At 37.6% G+C, this 20,818-nt stretch overlaps 1 long non-coding RNA gene across 1 annotated transcript in view; it reads left to right on the forward strand.

Annotated features, from left to right (window-relative positions):
- The window catches only part of LOC101687561, a 507,478-nt gene that overhangs the window by 313,288 nt on the left and 173,372 nt on the right, over positions 1-20,818 (forward strand). The gene's annotated exons all lie outside the window — the stretch shown is intronic.

The raw sequence follows: 20,818 nt of genomic DNA on the forward strand, positions 1-20,818 counted from the left end.
TCTCCCTGAGTCCCTCAACTGTGTTCTTCTCCACTCTTGAGCTGTCGTCATGTTTTATTTGTATCTGTCCTGTGGTACTTCTGTGTAATGCATTGTATCATGCATAGTTCTTAATATACCTGCTTATTGGCCCTAGTAATATTTTAAAGATAGGTGATTTGTCTCTTCATTAGTACTTTTAATATCGATACTTAAATATTTTTTATCAAATTGAATTAAAGGGATCAATAAAAGAGCTGTAACAATGTACTCAGTGAGTAGGAATCAAAGGAGAAGAAGCATTCAAAAATAATGAGTATATTTCACACCTGAGTTACTGGGAGCATGGGGGTTCCTTTCTCTACCAGGAACAGGAGGAGAACATAGTTTGGAGAGGACCTATTTTAGGCATCATCAGGACATCTGGGTGGCAGTGTATAACAGGGAGATAGCTGCATGCAATTCTGACTTTAGAGAAATTTGGAACCAGGAATACAGATATAGACTTTCCCAAATTTATTTCTATGCTTTTATTTTGAAATTGGAATGAGTTAACACATGGGTAATAGGAGAAATAGTTATTTTCTATGTGGGAACACTATCTAAAATGGAATTGACTGGTAGGACATTGGCCAAAAGCTTTTGACCTCCCATTATTTGTTACAGGTATCACAGATTTTGTAAGCCATATTTTCTCATGTAAGGCAAATTGGTGATGATCACACTTCCAGACTGTTGTGTATGTATATGGGTGTGTGAATATTATTCTCGGTTCTATGTAGAGTTAGTTGACATTCAGCAGCTGACCTATACATGTATAGTCATTCTAGTTGTCAAAATATTGAAACCCTTTTCTGTTGGATATTAGATTGTTTCTACTCCCTATTCTATAAATGCCCTCTTGCCACCACCATGGCAGCTTTAACCCTTCTCTTAGAACCTCTTTCCTCTCCACCAGCCCCTTCCCTTCTCAACCTAATCCTTCCAGACTTTCTCAGGATCTGGCAACTAAAGTGTTAACCCTGACAAGGTAGAGGCCTCTGGGACCCTATTACCTCTGGGTGGGGCTGGGGATGGAGACACAACCGGGTCATCCCCAGATGCTTGCCCATAACACCTTTGGATTCACACAAAGCATGGTCCATTCCTTAAATAGAATAAGGAATTACTCATTTGTCCATGTGAACGTGAACCTTCTTCATCCATAGAGTACCATTCAGTCTTGACACGTCATTAATATATTAAACCAGAACTGCAAAAGCTAGGAATTTTAAAGAATAAGAGGTTGACTAGGCATATTGTGAAGAGAATTCATCTCAAAGAGAAGAGATACATTCAAGCCCTATTTGTTTCAATATTTGCATTTAAAACTCCTGAAGGCAACTTAATGACAGACCAGATGATGATGCAAACCCATTTGTGAATTTAAATCTGATTTGTTTTAATATAGTTTTTACCAAGGAAAGCACTGAGGGAGGCTCTTTGCCACTGCTGTTGCTGGTGCTATTTAACCCATCTATTCTTTCTAATAAAAAAGCTGAAGAAATAAAAAACTATTGATCTTTATTTATTGACTTCCTTGTGAGTATAGTTAAAGTTGACATAGATCAATCACAATAAAGTTAAATGGATGATATAGTGTAACATTGCCTGGGGATTGAAAGTGGAACTTTAATTATGAGAATGTTAACATTTCCCTATATGCAGATTGGGTAAGGGACAAGGATTATCTGACTCCTTAAAGACACTGGTAGTGGAAGTGACAGAATCCTGGTCACTGCACATATTTTTCAGCCAAGTTTTCAGCCTCCTGTAGTGAGGGGGAAAAAACAGGAGGAAAGGGAATTGACACAGCATTTCTCAGATTTCTTAGTAAATTTGTGTTTCACTTTGTTCCTCTGTGGAGATCCAAAGTAATATTAATATCCAACATTGTCAAGAGGGAGAAGGGAGACATGATAGGGGTGGAGAGACATCCTGAAAAAGCAAAATATCGATCTTGAGCTCTACTGCATGCATTTACCCTGTGCCACATTGGTAGAGTCTTTTTCCTTCTTCCTTCCCATCACTTTGCTGTTTCTAACCCATCAAGAAAAATAATCTCTTTTGGAAGAAGAGAATGTTGCCAATGGAAGAATTCTCATCTCTTCTTTTATGGTTGGGTTGGACTCAAACCGCTCAGATAGCAAAGTCATCTGACTAACAAGTTGTCTCTGATTCCTTTGTGAATGAAGATGACAAAGTTACTATAATAAGCAGGGCATGTGCTGTGCCCTATCTTTCTAAAAATGGGAATCTCTTTGCCCTGAATCATCCACACATGCTCACTCAGTTCCCATTGTAGCCAATATCAAATCTCAGCTAAATATAACCAATTGTGGAGAGCAATAGTTATAGATCAATTAAGTGGCTTTATGGGGACTGAAGCATAAATACCTTAGCCTAATTAGGCTAGTGTTCTGAGTCTTAGTGGATTCACTAAGCACCTTGATCCTCTTATGTCTGCCTCTTCTAGTGACTACAGTCTCTTTGGCTACTAATACTAGTTTTGTGTCCAGATAGAGGGAATTGAAGTATTTATGGTCTCATAATGGAGAATTACAAATCCTTTGTTGTTGGTGCATAAGATACTACCACTTATGTCTTTTGTGTTGATTTTAATTCTAAAGAACGCAGGTTTTAAAGTCCGTAACATTAACAGAATCCAAGAAAAGTTTATGGCCCTGCTTTGTATTGTATTCCTATCACATTTAAAGCCATGAACATTTCTGCTGGTGCTTAAAAACATGTTTTCTATCTTGCATATGAGCTTTTCTTTACCCCATTCCCTCCACAAAAACAGGACCTGACAGAAACTGTTGTGCTCTTATGTAAAGGTGAAAGAAATAGGGCTGAATCTCAGGGAATAAATGTTGCTTTGATTTCCTTTTCTTTTTCAATTGGTCGCCATTAATTTTAAACTTTCCTGGCATTTCCCAGGCAATAAGAAGAGGGAAGGGAGGGGGCTTTGGAGAGGAATTCTGGTTCTTTCTGTAAAGTATTCTCAACTGGTTGTCCATTTTGAAATGCAGGCTGCCTGCATACAAAGAGACCACCACCATTTTTCACATTCAAAGACAATTGACAGTTGGTCCAAATGCTGGAAATAAGGGTGACAGCAATTTCCATAAGAGGCAGAGTTAATGGGATTCTGGCCACTCCTAATGCTGCATGAAAATACTTAAGTTTTGTGCAAAAATCATTTTAAAGTGCACACCTATATCACCAGAAAAAGAGAGTCCTGATCTCTTTGGGGAGCCTAGAAATCTAAGATGGCTAACTCATTTTCAGTGGATGGTGGCTTCAAGTTTCTTGTTATCATCCACTTAAAAGGTTTATTGTGAAGCTCACAGTATTTCTCCTGGGTAAGAGGTGAGAGTAAAGAGAGTGCTTGGAGAAAAAAAATTGTTTCTTAAAAAATATCATGTTATAAATACATTATTTTAGAAAGGCTATTTAATTTATTTTTTTTGATGAAAAGGAACTCTAGTTTCAATGCATCAGTGGAGATATTTAGGGATTCCTGCTTCATGGGAGCCTGGGTCGCTCAGTGGGTTAAGCCTCTGCCTTCTGCTCAGGTCATGATCTCAGGGTCCTGGGATGGAGTCCCACATTGGGCTCTCTGCTTGGCAGAGACCCCGCTTCCTCCTCTCTCTCTCTGCCTGCCTCCCTGCCTACTTGTGATCTCTCTGTCAAATAAATAAATAAAATATTTAACAAAAATAAAAATAAAAAAATAAAGGTCCTCATGGAACTCTTTGGCTCTTTGGTTTGTTATTTTTCTTTAGATTTCTTTATTTTTTTAAGATTTCATTGATTTATTTGACACAGAGAGAGAGAGACCACAAGTAGGCAGAGAGGCAGGCAGAGGGGGTGGGGGGAAGCAGGCTTCCTGCCGAGCAGAGAGCCTGATGTGGGACTTGATCCCAGGACCCTGAGATCATGACCTGAGCTGAAGACAGAGGCTTAACCCACTGAGCCATCCATACACCCCTAGATTCCTTTTTTTGATTTGAGTACATGAGTCAGTATTTGCTTTACATTCACCAATGTTGATGAATAGTGTATTAATTAGGACTAGGTTTAGCTGCTGGTAACAGAAAAAAAAAAAAAATGACAGTGGTTTAGGGGAAAAAACACTTGCTTATTTCTCTCTGACATGATGCTCAGAGAGGAATGAAGTCCAAGGCTGAATAGAAGCTTTGTTCCTCCTGGGTCTTTCAGTTCCCCACTCTGCCACCCCTAGACTAGAATCCTCAGCCCCTTGGTCTCCTGGGGCATTGGCAATGCAGGCAGCAAGGTGGAGGATGGATGTAGAAGAGAACAAAGGAGAGAAGTTCTCTCAAGACGGACTCTTTAAGATGGCAAAGAGACATTACCACTTTTAGTCTAATGACTGGTACTTCATCAGTTGGCCACTTGTTATTGCTGACTGACTGTGAAATTTAATCTTAATTCTGTGGGATCCTGGCTTAATATTCTATTATAGAAAAATGGGAGAACAGATATCAGTGTATAAATAGCACTCTTTCACAAGAGAGTTCCCTGATTTAGACAAATGAATACAGCTGAAGGGATATAGGGAATCCCTACCCCTTACATCTCCAAGGAATACTTTGAAGAACATGGTATAATGCCAAACATACATGGAATTAGCTGCATGAAATACAAAATAAGTAACCATTCTATTTGTTCTGCAACAATGTAAAATTGCTAAATGTTATCAAGAGGGGAAAATACTAAGTCAAAGAAAGCTGTAAGCTCTTTGGTGTAATACAACAAATGAGTTTTAGTGAACCAGATTGATGTTCTTCACCCTTCCCCTAAATGTATTTGTTTATATCAAGATTTTCCATGATTATGTAGCTTTAAGCACAAATGCTGCCTCTTTCAGTAGTCCAAATTTTGACAATGGTAATTTTTGGTTCTATTTATGATACCTGTGGTTATTTGAAAATAATATCAACATATTTTTGTTTCTCCCTTATAATCTCTTAAAGCCTGCATCTCTCCTTCTGTCTGTTTCTATCTTCTCCTTTATTCACATCTTTTGATCTAGTCTCTTCCACAATTGATACAGAAATTCTTATTCCATTTTGGATAAACTGGAGAAGGGTCACCAGTGCTTTCCCATTGTTGGGGAAAACAGCCAAAACCAGCAGTAGGATAATCAGAACCATGGACAGCAACATAATGTTTCATGTCTGCCCTCATTCCACATTCCCACAAGAAGTTTATTAATGTCTATAAATGTTGTGCTGACTCTGAGGCAGTAAAGATTTAAGTGAGAGAGTCTGAAAAGGAGTAACACTGGAGAAAAAGCCTATGTAGTTGTGTACTCACTCCCCTTCCTACCCTCAACCTCACACTATCACCAACCAGAAAAGTTTATTCTCCTGAACTCTTTCCATTCTTAATTTCTAACATCTACCTATATTACTGTGAAAAATATAGACCATGGACTTAAGATGATATCCCGTAATTTGCCCATACTAAACTTCTTCAACATCTTAATGATTTTAGCTTTGTTTTCAATTCAAGTGAATGAGCAAGGCATAATTCAAATTATTTGACATATTGCCAGGATTAATTAAAAGAAATAGCTAGATTCCAGAGTCACTGGATCCTGCTTATTGTTGCTCACCTAAAGTGGAACTTGTTCTAATGATTCTGACTCATTCCTTCTTCCTCATACTCATTCTTTATGTAGTGACACCAGAGTTCATGTCCCTTATTTTGTAGATAATTAATTTAAAGCCCAGAAAAAATAAAAATCATGTAACAAGTTCAAGGTCACATGGAAAATTAACAGCATATTTAAACATGAATTCATTGTTTTCTGACCCCAGACACATCACCACTCTGATGTACTCTAAAATAGCTTTTCTTTGGGACATTAACATTAATCAGATATAAGGTGGCTGTAAAACACATAGTTTGTGGTCACCCTAAAAAATTTCTAGCTCAGCTACCTCTCAGACAGAGTTCTTAAACACATCATGGCTTTAACCCTATTACTTCTTACTCTTCCACTTTGTACATATTTATAGAACTCTTGAGTATGACATGCTGCATATTCTGGGGAGCAACTGACTCCATCTGCTTACGCTTCATAGCTGGATACTGATGAACCATGAATCAAAGACATCCATGAAACTGGGAATTCTCATTCAGGTATACTGAGCCAGAGCCCAGTTTCTAAGAGCCATATCTGGGCTCTCTTATTGGGTGCTTGCCTTGGCTAGAGGTGATTAACAGGAAAGTCTACCTGTGTGTGATCACCAAAACTAACCTAATAGAGACTTCTGAATGGAGAACTGACAAGACTCTGGGGTAGGCATAATTTCAGAAATAAATTCCAATAGCAGTTAAAACATTGCACAGTCACTTCATCCCACTCTTTTAAATTCAATGCAGTGCTCTGGGTGTATCATTTGTTGTCTTATTTGTTCCTCAATTTGCTTTTCCCCCCCTCTCCCACTGAGAACCATATCTACCCATATCCACCAGCCTTCATAAGAATGCTGAGTTGTCACACAGGAGTTTTACCTCACACTGGGGAGATATTAGTTGATAAGATCCACCTTGTTCAGATTTATTGCTTTAGCATATTTCATGCTAAAAATATTTTTTCTACCATCTGCTAAGATTAGCACTCTAGTGGTATAATAAATTTACTCACCCTGTTTCTGTGATGTAGTTTGGAACCAACTTTATACTTTATTCGGCCTAATTGAAAATAGGATAAGATAAATGATGCACTTTGAATATCTCTCTCAGACATACCATTGTTCATTACTTCAACAGAAGATGAGTGCATGTGATTGTAATTTTAGTGATTCAGTAAAACAAAAGTTCCCATGGCAAAAATATAGCATTAGCCATTATCCTCATCCAGTGGGGTCTTGTTAAAAATATTTAATGTTGTTTTGCCCTCAAATGAAATATTGTGTTTCATTTAAATACAAAACTGGTGGCCATCTTTCCAAAATATGTTATGAAAAGAAATATATTTTATGGAAATATGGGACTTGGTATTCATTTACATCTGAGGCTCAAACTTAAGGCCAAATTTAGAATCTGATATATTCGTGGCTTAGTAGGACATGTGGATTTCCTTCTCTGATTTAGTCTTATGCTTAAGCTTGAGTTGTTTTGGCCATTTTGAAAGAGAAGTGTATGTAAGGGGTTTATTATGTGATGGACCCATACCCTTGTGTAGTTTTTTCCAACTTGGATCCTGGGCTTGACCATGAGACTTGTTTTGGCCCAGGGAATAGCAGCAAATGTGATGCAAGCAGAGGCTTTAAAATTACTTGAAGACTGGGACTTGGAACATAATTGCCGCAATAAGAAGTTGTGGCTAGCCTGCTTGAGACATGGCTGAGCTGACAGACACCAGCCCCTAGACATGTGACTGAGGCTATCTTAGATCATACAGACCTCCTTGAGCTACCAAATGACTATACTTCTGTGTATGACCCCTGGTAAGACCAGCAGAAAAGCTGTCTAACAGAATTCAGTCTAACTTACTGACTCACAGAGTCATCCTAAGGAAGCAAAATTTTTTTCTTTTTTATTTTGACTTAAATTTCCTTTTTTGATTTTTAAAATTGTGACAAAGTGCACATGAAATTGTTTTTAATTTTAAACCACAACTTTCTGAAGTGGTTTGTTATGCAGTAACAAATAACTGATAATAGAATACATAAAACCTTCTCCTACCACCAATAAACACAGAAATTTATGAGTGGGATTGAGAATGATAGACAAACTAAGGCATAAATTAAGCCAAGGTTATGGCTGGTTGGAAGTTGCTAAGGAGACTATGAGAAATGTAGTAGAAGGTCAGGATTAAAAAAAAAAAAAAGGAAACCATATTATCTATCACTGTTTATAAGCTTTATGTACTTCACTTTCCTCTTCTGTAAACTGGGCATTGAAAGGATACCTTCTGACAAGGACTAATCCACATAAAGTACTCAAAATGGGGCTTGGTATAGAGTAAGCAGGCAATAAATATGAACTGTTATCATCTTGTGTACATAAAATATTAGCATGTGAATGGTCAAGTTAAGGAAACATCTCCTTGTAGCCATGATATAAGTAACTCGTGAAGTAAAACACAATAAACAGAAATGGTTAAAACTTTGTGATTCTATATTAGTTCACAAATGATGGGCTTATAGTGGCCCAGCTGCAGAGAGCTGTCTGCAGACTGGCCACCGGGCCCTTTCCAAATGTCTATATAGGGAAGGTAGTTTTAAGTCAAGTTAACACTGAAGGCGCATGACGTTTTCACAAGAAACTGTTACTCCCAAATTACCAGTTTGACCTGTCTATATATCCTCAGAAATCTGAAAAGAAAAATAGCACATAATGTAATAGAAATACCTCCATACAGTCCTATTTCCCATGCCTAACCATTTCTGTAGTATAGAAAGTACTGTCAAATGATTAATATGTTATATAGAATTCTTCAAAATATATGAAAATCGAGGTATTTAATTTTTTGCCTCTTAACATTACAGTTTGGTGGCAGGGTGACTGTAGGAGTCTATATTTGAGCATGAGTCTGTGAGCATAGGCATTCTCAATACGTGAAGAAGGCTTCCTCCACATTTCACCAGATATGATGTATTTATTTGCCAAAAGGCATAATTTGTATATTGTGGTCTGAGTTTGAATCATGGATATGTGTAAAAGAGGAAAAATGTTGCCCTGATTCTCTGACCAGAGCCTTGAGATTCTACTGAAATATCACAGTGCTTGGTGAATCTTTCCTTTTTCCCTCTTTCCTTCCCTCCCCTCCTTCTTCCTTCCTTTGTTTCTTCCATCTTTCGTCCCTTGTTTCTCCCATTTTATAGGTATGCGTGACTGGAAGAGAGGAGTATATGTTTAGTAGAATCTTGTTCGGTACTGTTTCTGACATTCTCAGTTACTAAAAAGTGAAAGCAAAATATTTAACCTTTCTAAGCTTCTTCTTATCTCCATAAACTGGGGAACCTTCATAGGAGTGAGATAGAAGACCAAACTGTTATTTGTTTATGAAGCAGTATATCATGGCAGTCAAGAGCCTAGTCTCGAGGTCTGGAAAATCTAGGTTCAAATCCATACCCCATGCTTTCTAGGAGTCTGACATTGGGCAGACTAATTAGTCTCTTTGAGGCTCAGTCCACCACATGCAAAATAAGGTTAATAATTCCCACTTCAAGGAATGGTGAGATGATTAAATGATTTTGTATATGCAACATGAATGGTACATAAGTAGTGGTCAATGAGTGATTAGGATCCTGTTTATCATTTCATTTAACAGAACCTGCTGGGCTATGTCATGAAAATTGGCAACCACCCACTCTGTCCACCGGCTCTATACCACTATGACTAGCTGGACTAAGACAACTAATCAGGGATAAAGTTAAAGCCATGTACACACATCAGCACAGACCTTACAGATGGCGAAGCTCAAACTCATTGCCATAGTGGCTGTCACTCTAACATCCTACTCTCATCCACCCACAGTCCACATCTACACTTCCAACCTGTAGCTTATTTAAGATAAAGAGTAGCAGAAGCAGCATTTAGAATCATCATGAAATGTTATAGAGAAACCCTAGAGATGATTAGTCCAACCTGCTCATTTTTCAAACTTGTGCTGTTATGGTAGCCACTCGCTATGTGTGACTACAGAATAATTGGAATGTGACTAATCTGAATTGAAATATACCATAAGTATAAAATATATACTTGATTTTGAGGACTTAGTACAAAAATAAATTTAAAATATTATGTAAATAAATTTTAAATTGATTACACATTGAATAATTATATTTTATATATTCTATTTAATCAGGTATTAAAAGGGGAGCCTGGCTGGCTCAGTTGATGAAGAGCGTGACTCTTGGTCTCATAGTTGTAAGTTTGAGCCCCATGCTGGGTATAGAGATTGCTTAAAAATAAAATCTTTTTTTTTAATATTTTGTTTATTTATTTGCAGAGAGAGAGAGAGAGAGAGATCAAAGTAGGCAGAGAGGCAGGGAGGAAGCAGGCTTCCTGCTGAGAAGAGAGCCCGATGCAGGGCTTGATCCCAGGACCCTGGGATCATGACCTGAGCCGAAGGCAGAGGCCTTAACCTGCTGAGCTAACCAGGGGCCCCCCTCAAAATAAAATCTTTTGAAAAAATGTTTTTTAAAAGATATTAAAATGAATTTTCCATTTTAAAACCTTTTTTTTTAATGTGATTACTAAACAATTTAAAATTACATATGGGTTCACATTTGTGGTTCACATTATGTCTTTATTGGGCAGCACTGTTTCAAACAAAGCAAATTAGGCATATAGACATGAAGTGACTTGTCCAGGATATCTCAGCTTTCATCAGTGGGACACAGATGTAATTCCAGATTGCCTAGCTTATAGTGCTTTCTCTCTCAACATGCAACCTTCTTTAGCTAAGAATCTTTTTTTTTTTTTTTAAGACTGTAGAAATGGGTCTCTGATGGTACCTGGGTCCCTGAAAACTGAGGTTTCGTTGAAAAATACTGCCAGCACCTCCTGTGACTGGCTGTGTTTTTTTTTTGTTGTTGTTGTTGCACTGCCTGGGAGACTGTGCTGCTGTTATCCATTTCTTGCGTCAGTTACAGCAATTGGTATTGTATATAAAACAGTTGCTGTTATTAACAGGTTAAGCTGCTGGGATGTTAAAATAAAGGCTGCCCAGCTTTAGTGCATTTTGTTGTAATCATCTCCCAGATGCCTTGTCGGAAATCAATTCAAGTTCAAAACTGGCTGGAATTGGGAGGTCACGGCTTTGGCAGACTAAATATTTTATCTTCTGCTCATGTCTGGAGCTTTTAAAGATGTGGACTGGGGGCTCTTTTCTCATACCCCATCTGGACAAAGATGATTGGCTTTGCCATTTTGCCCAGGTTAGGACAAGGTTAAAATCAATTATAATCAATTATTAAGAGTCTTCTGTGGCTGCATTGCTTATAGGGGGATTTTAAAAGTTTCTCAGTTCTGAAACATGCATATCTTAGTTGCTGCTGGAGATGTTGTTATTCTAGAATGTCAAATATAGATGTTATCAGCATCAGGAGTAAATACGCAGAATTTCTACTTCCCATTTCCTTGATACCTATGTTTCAGGACAATGAGAAAAACCTAAAAAGGCTGAGATAATCATCACTGCTGCACCAACTTGAAAAATCTTGTTACCTTCTTATATGTGTGAGAGCTATTTATAATTTGGTCACACTGTCAAATTATTTCCTAGGAATTTATTGAGAGGCTCTCTGCAGTTCTTATGTGATCATTTGCAGTGTAAATGCACACGGAAGTGCTCAATCTAAGGTAGATTGAAAGAATCATAGATTTCTAATTCCATAGTAATTTTGAGACAAGCTAGATCCAGCCCTACATTTTATGATAAGAAAACTGAGGCTCAGAGAATTTAAATGACTTCCTCAATTCTTACAGCTATCCGAAGGGAGAATTGTATCTCCTTGTTCCTAAATGCACATGTAGTCCCTAAACATCCAAATGAATCTTTTCCTTTTATACAGTACTTTCATATACTAATAATTTTCTTCACAATGATTTAAGAAGAAAACCTATTCATATAAAATGAATATCAGGGCGCCTGGGTGGCTCAGTGGGTTGAGCCGCTGCCTTCGGCTCAGGTCATGATCTCGGAGTCCTGGGATCGAGTCCCGCATCGGGCTCCCTGCTCAGCGGGGAGCCTGCTTCCCTCTCTCTCTCTGCCTGCCTCTCCATCTACTTGTGATTTCTCTCTGTCAAATAAATAAATAAATTAAAATGAATATCATTCTGAACCTTGGACCAAGACATGAACTCAATAAACAGAATATAATTTTAAAGTGTTCTCAAAAGGTCACCTAGTTTTATCCTTCATCTCATTTTCCATGAATGGAAATCCTTTGTATTTTCAGGTTTCAACCAGATGCAGTAGCTAAGGGTTCAAAGTGCTGCCCCCCCCCATTCCATTTCATTCAGCCAGAGTCTTGATAGAGGGATAAATCTAGAAAATATACCAGAATTTTTCTAAAGCATGACCCCTACCAGTTAGTGAATGGAGAACATGGTCTATATGCTGAATTTGTCTAGGATGAGCCCATAGGATTGGCAAATACTAGTACATGTTTTCATAGCAAGATCTTCATCCCTGTACTATACTTTTGAAAAAAAGAAATAACCACAATATTCCTAATTTGAGAAAAGAAAACACATCTCATTGGGGGGTAACCCTTTGAATTTTAATACTTGTTTATCTTTCCATGATCACCCTATAGTACATACTCAACCATCCCCAAGCTCATGTTGGGAGCAGAACCAATATGTGGTACATGTAAAGCTTTTACAAAATTATAAATCTAAGGTCTCAGTCATAATAATTGTATAGGAATCACTGAAACACAATGTAGTATTTGGTAAGATCGTTGTTTGGGCCCAGACACACCTGGTTTTGTGCCTGGTTCCACCACTACTAGCTCTTTGGCCATGGCCATATTATTTACTTGTTAACTTCAAATTTTCCATGTGGAAAATGGGGATACTAATTATGTTCACCTTGGGGAGTTGTTTGAAGATTAAATGAAAAAATGTTTGTAAAACACTTATCACAAAGCTGGGAGTAGACTATATAGCAAGCTCCAATGTATCTTAAATATAATAATAATAACAAATAATAACCATTATCATTAATAATGGTAGCAGCAACAGCAGCTGCCTTATTGATAATATGTATATTCTTCATTTCTAGCATTGTATTATTTTCTTCTGGATCTGTATGTGCATACATGGGACAGATTTGCTTCAGTGTCTGTTCAGATCAAAAGTTCTGGATCAGTTTTTCACCTTGACTTATTTCACAGCAGCACAATTCACATAGTGAACCCTTCAGATCCTTCTCTGTGTTGAAGGATCATACTATTCACTTGGATCACTGGTTACCCTCTAAGAACGGATTATTCACTGCATACGCCGGGAGAACCTGATTCTGATATTCCAAGGGCTAATTAATTGCTAAAGCTTTTTTACTTTTTCTTTCTGTGTTAAATCTAAATTTATAGCACATTTTATTAGAACAAGCTTTCAAAACCTTTGAAACCCAGTGGTGGGCATAATGCAGTGAGGAAGAAGTATGGGCTATGGAATAAGATGGATTACAAAGTTTTGCCACTCACTTTTGCATGAGATAAGTCAGTTTACCTGTCTGACCTGGTTTCTCTTTTTAAAATGGAGAGAATAGAACTTCCTTTCTGTGATCACTTTGAGTGTTAAAATTAATATGATGTAAGTAAAGCTCTTAGCACAATGCTTGTTGCATGTTAAGTGATTCATAAGTGGCAACTACCATTTTTATTTTGTGTATTCATGCAACTCATAAACTATGCTATGTATTTCAGGGCATTGAATAAACATTTAAATTATATCTGTTCATAGTGCCCATCCACAAATATTGATTAATTGGTAACTTATATGTATCAGACACTGCTAGACCTGGAGGGAAATAGTAAGCAAGAGAAATAGCCTTAAAGAATGAATGATAGGGCATGAGGCATGGTGAAAAGGAACAAGTAAACAAGTGATCTCAGTAAATTACATGACAGTTTCGTTGCCTATAAGTTCCCACTGGGCTTAGTAGCCAATTTGGCTTGTCTTATTGTAACTATCAGCTCAGAAGACCACCAGTTTGGAATCTGTGAGTTCCATGTACACATGCTTTACTTTGATGTTGTGCAGGCCCTTGCCCTATGTTTACATAGCTCCTCCATCCAAACATCTCGAGCATTTAAAATTGGATCAGGAACCTAGTGTGTAACTTCCTAGCTGAGAAGAGAAACCAAAAATATACTCTACCTGCTGGAGTGTTGACATAGCAACAGATAAAGAAGCTCAAGAAAACTACTCTCCATTCTCAAAGGTACCCTGTGACGTCCTGTTCTTTATTTTTCTTTGCCTGGATATAGTTTCTTCTTAATTGGTTTTGCATCTGATAAGATGAACATTGAGCATTTGCAGTATGTTTGTCATCTGTTACCAGTTACAAGCCACAGATCACCAGCAGGGCCTGCCATTCTTGCATTCAGCACCAGCCTTCCCCCATTCTATTTGGATCTACTGGCTTAGTACCAGGCATGGTGGCATAGGAAGGAATAATGGAGAATGAATAATCCTGATTAGTTTTCTTGGATCTGAAAGTGTTTTGAAGGAACGAGTACTCCCGAAGACCCCCATTTCCTTCACCTTTGTATAAGGAATGCCCTATGTTTTAAATAATGATTCATGTGGTATGCAGCATATTTGAAGAGTAAATGCAGAGATGAAAGCTTCTATTTATTTTGTACAGTGAAAATAGAAATCTGGAAACAGCATCTGCTTCTCATTTAAATGTATTTTTTCTAATTATTTATATGTATAGAGGCATCAAGCCAGATTTCAATCAACAACAAAGGTCTTGTGTTATCTAAATAAAACCTCATTCCTGAAGCCACTGGTCATAACACTTAAAATAGCTTAAAGATCTCAACACGGCTTTCAGTGCAAAGTAAATATAAAGCCTGGGTCATGAACAATATTATTTTTGTTTTTGCTTTTTAAATCAGGTTCAAAGGTGTGGACAAATATTGATGGAACTATATTTCCCGATACTTTAAAAACACCAGGTAATTGAACCTTGGTTCTAAGTCACTTACCTTTTGAAGAATAAACTTTGAAATCATGACTTATATCTCTTGTTTGTGATGAAGAAGGATAAAGACCCTTCTGTGTCTTTGGATGATTTGATAATATGGACTAGTTATTGGAAGCACATGCAAGAAGGTAATGCCTCAAATAGTACAGTTGATACAGTTGTACAAACTGATATAATTATGGTTCCCTCAATTCCATGACTCACAAAACAGAAGCCTCTACAATAAAGAAACTTTGTTTTTTCAGAACCACTGTAGCTATTCACAGTTAGATACAGGCTAATAGAAACATCATAACTTTTGGCGAGAAATGAATTAGAAATTTTGAGGAAAAAGGCCCTTAGAACCAAGAAGTTCTCTCAACTGTGGATGTGGGTGAATGTGGGAGCCCAGCCAGTGTGGTAGATCTGTAGCTTCTAGACCTATCTGTGCTATGTAGATGATTCCATAACCAAAATGAAGATAAAAGCAAAGGAGAGCCTAAATGAAGAAGGAGAGAGCTATCCTTGATTGCTTTAGAAATGGCGTTTGCAAGGCAATGTGATGAAATGAAGCTATCCCTAATTCCAGTATGGTAACCCCTGCCTCCATGAGGACAAGACTTCTAAAGGTGCTCCTCTGCACAGCTCTGACTGCAGATTGGCTCTTAAGAGGGGTCAATCAGCTGCCTCCTGATTACTCTCGGTAGGGCTAGAGGCTGAAAAGATGTTGATTTGGGGAAAATTGTCTTTTATATTGCCTTTTAGATAATGTTTCAGTATGTTCTGTAGATGTAAATTGAAAAGTTTTTCCAAAAAATGGCCCTTCTATTATTCTCTGGCTTGCCCACCATACATACCTATTTCAGTTTTGTTTTACTAGCTCCCCAACCTACTGCACTCATGACCCCCCTGATATATGATAATTGAATTTAGGGCAAGGGTTTACATTTTTATATTTTATATGATTTATAGTCTGCCTAATTTCAAAAAGGATTTGAGGTAGCAAGAGTAAATGACACTGGGAGTTACACTGATATTTTTACTCTGCATTTGGCCCATATTATTTTAGACTGCATACATTTCCATAACTCTGAGCAAGGATCATATCTGGATGACCTTTAGTCCAGGGTAAAATTCACAGAATTGCAGAAGGTAGAAAATGAGTTCCTCAGTATTTACAAAAATCACTGGAGGCACATCCAAATGATTTAAATATTCTTCCTGGTCTCTGTAGTGGTTCTATTAATTATATTGTTTTTTACTTATGACAAGTTTTCTTTTGGAGGTGGGAGGAGGGGATGAGATTTAAATTACCTCTTGGATTGCTGTGTGACTTTGAGGAAATCACTGACCACTCTGAGCTCTAGATTCTATACTGTTCAATGGGGATGATGAACCAACAGCATCTTTATGATAGGGTTGTTGTGAGGATCAAATGAGATAATGTATATGTAAGAGCTTAGTAAACAATAAGTCACTATGTATTATGTAGTCAGTGTGGGTAAATGCTTTATTTACTTCAATCTCAGCTTCATACAGTGAGAGAGACCAGGCCCTAGCTCTCTGGGATGCTCTGTGAAAAGTGCCTCATTGTGTTTGGGCTTTATTTATTGAATGCATTTGAATGAACGATCATTCTAAGAGCAGAGAGTCATTCAATTTGATTTCACAATGGGGTGATGGGTGAGGCTGGAAACTACATTCTCAAATGCATTATCCAGAACACAGGAAACAAAACCACTTTTTAAAAGTGACTCATCTTTAATATCTCATAGCAGTTTTGAAATACTTCATTCATTCATTTTTATAGCAAACTCTTAATTGAGAATGTCATAAACCGCTTTGCAGAGAGAGGCAATCATGACCTGGGAAATTAAGTGGAGTAATTTACAAATAGGCGTTTGTCTGACTGGAGGTTTTAGGTTATTCACAGTTTGCCTTTAGGTTATCTTAGCAACACACTCTCCCTTTCCCCCAACCCTGTCGGCAGTATGTATTTTGGGTGCTCAGTATATGCTAAAAATGAAAAACAAAAACAAAAAACAGTTCCCATATGTTGCTTTCTCCTGGCCTGCATTACAAAGTCTTTCTGACCCTTTAATTCTCAAAAACAAATGCTCATCACTGGCATCGTTCTCCAAGACCCTTCATCTTTTCACCTCATCTGTCTACTATCTATCCAACTACGTGGGCCATACAGATATGTTGTGAATGAATGAACTCTGGCCCATTGGCATCCCTTCTCCATGAAACCAACCTTGACCCAAGTCCAGAGTGAGTTTCCTCTTTTCTTGATTTCTTTACAACAGCTTACAGTCTCCATAATTTGTCACTTCAGGAAATGTATTCTTTTTTCCTTGTTTTAAAAATATCTCATTCTTCCTCCTCCCCACCCCAACTCTATTACAAGTTAAGTGACGAATGTAGGCTGCTAAGTCTGATGCACTTGGATGAACCCCTAGTTCTGCCATTTATGAGTTGTGGCACCTGGCGCAGCTTGGGGATGATAATAATAATTACTTCACAGGGTTGTTGGAAGAGGTAAAAAAGGAGCTTTTATGAAGCATAAAGCACATAATATGAGCTCATTAAATCTTATTCAAGGATTAATTCATTGATTCTTCTCTGGACAAATCTTCCTCTTTGAGAGGAGGAAGAGAAAGAACTCTTTTTTCTTTTATAACCAAAGATACATTTCCCCAACTTACTGCCCCCCACCGAACTCTTGAAGCTTTAAACTGTTGAAGATCCTGTGAACTTCTACCTAATTTCAGTCTTACAGCTTTATCAAATGTTCATTGGTTTCAGTTCATTCCTTTTAACAAACATTAGTTAAGCTCCTAATATGTGCCTGATATTGTTCTTAGTGCAATCAAGAAAATGTTAAATACAAAATCCCTGTCTTCAGATTAGTGAAATACTTTTTAAAGCCATGGATTCATATGGTACTCCTCCCTCCTTCCCCCATATACATATGCTCTCTTAAAAATTAAGCTTGGGGAAGGAGGGAAGAAAGTATGTATGGAGACAACCCAGGGGATTATAGCTTTCTAGGTCACTTTCAACAGGCTAAACATCTAGGATGCTGTTCGTGTAAGGTATAAGCCATACCATGCATATCATCCTATGGCTACTGTGCTTATTTTTATCAATAGTCACTATACCTTACTTGTTATCTTTTGAACCTCTTTACTCTTATTTTATTACGTGTGGATTCAGAATTTTAACTCATAATTTGCAGTTTTCTGTTTTCACAGTTCCGCATGCAGTCCATTTGGTTATAAAACAATTGATTCAAAAGCAATAGTTGGCTAGCTTAACAATATTAATAACCACTACCAAAGATTCCTGACCAGTTTATTTTTTTAAAAGATAGAATATTCATGTAATTTTTAACTAGGTCAGAGCAGCTTATTTAGACTTAAAAGATGAGGGGGATAAACAAAAAACAACACAAAAAGACTGCACTGATGATACCAAAGCCTCAGTAATGGTCCATCTCTCCATGTGCAGTAACAAATAGCCAGTGGATTATCACTGACTTCAGTAGTCTCATAGAATTTGCAATTTGAGAAATAGTTATCTAGTCGCCTATTCCTCATATTATAGTCTGTAGGCTAGCAGCCTCAACAGAACTTGGGAGCTTGTTAAGAATGCAAAATCTCAGACCTACTCCAGACCAACAAAATCAGAATATATATATATATATATATATATATAAATATATGTGTGTGTATATATATATATATACAGAATCCTTAGGTAATTTGTTAAGCCATTCAGAGTTCTTGAAGTGCCACTCTAAGCCACTTCCACTTTTTTTTTTTTTTTTAAAGAGATGAGACAGTTCAAACTGAGTTAGTACACAGTCTAAGACTAGAATCCCAGCCTCCTGGTTCCAAGTTCAGAGTTCTCTTTTGTACTCAGGGCTGCTTCAGTGGCTCTCTCACTCTTAACAGTGAAATAAGAGGCTATTTATTGCCGACTTGTTCCCTATAGGTCTGGCCTCATCTTGCCTTACTTCCCGGGTTGATGTTTGCTGGTCTAGAAAAGTAAACTTCAAGATTGGGGAATGACTTTCTCTTTCACCCTGATTTTTCTTGTGCAGGAGGCCATTTGGCAGATCGTCCCATATCGCATAAGCCTCCTAAATAACAATGAACCCTTAATGAGGCCAGAACCCTTTTTATTGTCATTAACGTTTGTCAGCAGTATGATAGGAATTTTACCATCTGACATTCTTTCCCCAACTCACAGCTCATGATTGTGTGTCGTACATCTCCACTCATATAAGGAGGATTGAAAAGGCTGAGCCAAACCCTGTTAACAAAACAGTCCCCTGAAGGGCTATAATATTGCTCAGTGGTAATATCATCCCTATGCATTTTATCTTGTACATGAAATCTGGGCTAATTATCATTTTCTCATACAGTACATTTTAGACCATTGTGTTTTTGTGTCCCTGCCTAGTTCATTAAGCAGGGTTTTACAGCTCCTCCAGTAACAGGATTGCTATTGACACTTTCATTAGACCCATAATTCAAATGCTTGTCTGCCTTCCAAATGGAAGCCTCTCAGTCCAGAACCACAATCTGGCCACCGACCGTATGTTGGCTTTTAGAACTGTCATAAACTCATCATCACATTCAAGTTCTTGAAGGGTCAAAATCTGCTTTCTTGGTGAACTGTCTCCATCCAACAAACAGTCAACGTGTTCTCCAAGAATAGTCAGCCAAGCTTTTTCTGTCGCGCTCTGAAAACTCTTCCAGACAGTTCTCAGTATAGTGCAACTATAACACAAATAATCATTGCTTGTATTTAAATATTAATTCCCTGCTTCTTTCATTCATTCATTCACTCATTCATTCTGTTATTTCACCATTTGAGATCAATATACCCAGTATTATAGCAGATGTTGTAATGATTTAAAGATGAATCAGATGGTCTCTGCCTTGGAGTATCTTACAGTCTAATAGATACGTATAAGTGGAATGTGAAAAATTTCACCACTAGGTTGCAAGCAATTCGAATGGCTATAATTGTAGATCGCTGTGCTCTGGCTGTTATCAACACTCTGGTTGAAATGGAAACAGCCTCAATCAGCCTAGGTAAAATTGTTACATGTATGAACTATATCACAGAATATAACTTAGAAACGGATGAAGTGGAGTCCACAAAAATTATTCCAATGGGCAATAGAGACAAAGTGAGGCTGTATCAGAGACAGCCAATGCTCTGGTGGTCAAGAAGAACAGTTTGTTTTTTATTGGTGTTTTGTTTTTCTCTCTGACAAGGTTCAAGAAAAGGGCTAGTGCAAATATTTGATTTAATTGACAATAAAGCTTTTTAGGAGTATCTACTAGACAATGAAAATTTCTGCTTTTAATGTTTGAAGAAGTAACTTATCTTGGGCCTTTGTGAAGAAGCAGGAAATCTGAATAGACCTATGTAACTTCAGTGTGCAATTGAGGTTTTCAACCTTTACAAATTGCTTTTAGCTATTTAATTGAATATACAATTGTAGACCATATATTTCAAGGTACAGTTAATTGTGTTTGATTTAAAAGGCTGCTGTTTTTGGTACTTTGCTTTTGCTTTTTGACCAATCAAAGCACAGAGGAAAAAAAATTGTTTTGGGGGGCAGTTTTTATCTTCATAATATCTTTGCCTTTAAGAAGGAAAGAGAGGAGAAATAGAAAAGACAAAAGTATAGTCTTGTCCCATTTCTTCATATCCTTTTTTCCTTCCTAGCCTTATGTAAGCATACACGTTACATTACCTTCCTCCAACCAAACCCACAGAGGGGACTCCTGAAGAAGAGAGGTTCTCTGCTGGAATGGACTCAGACTATTAAGGGTGTGAAGCTGGTGTCTATTGCTGATCAGGATAATGTGGCTTCATTTTGCAGTAATATGGCTGTGGTGGTGGAAAATGACTTAAGCATTTTTCCCGGTGCATTTCATTCCACTGCATGTGCCTTCGTAAACATGTCCAATCGCGTGATGGAGGTCAACGACAATGTAGGGTTTAGAAATTGTTGCTTAGAAATCACACTCACTTAAATACCTGAATCTGTCCATCAGCCATGCCATAGCTTATTCCAAG

Source organism: Mustela putorius, unplaced genomic scaffold (genome assembly GCF_011764305.1).
Source record: "Mustela putorius furo isolate JIRA1106 unplaced genomic scaffold, ASM1176430v1.1 tig00000224_pilon_pilon_pilon, whole genome shotgun sequence".
Lineage (NCBI taxonomy): Eukaryota > Metazoa > Chordata > Mammalia > Carnivora > Mustelidae > Mustela > Mustela putorius.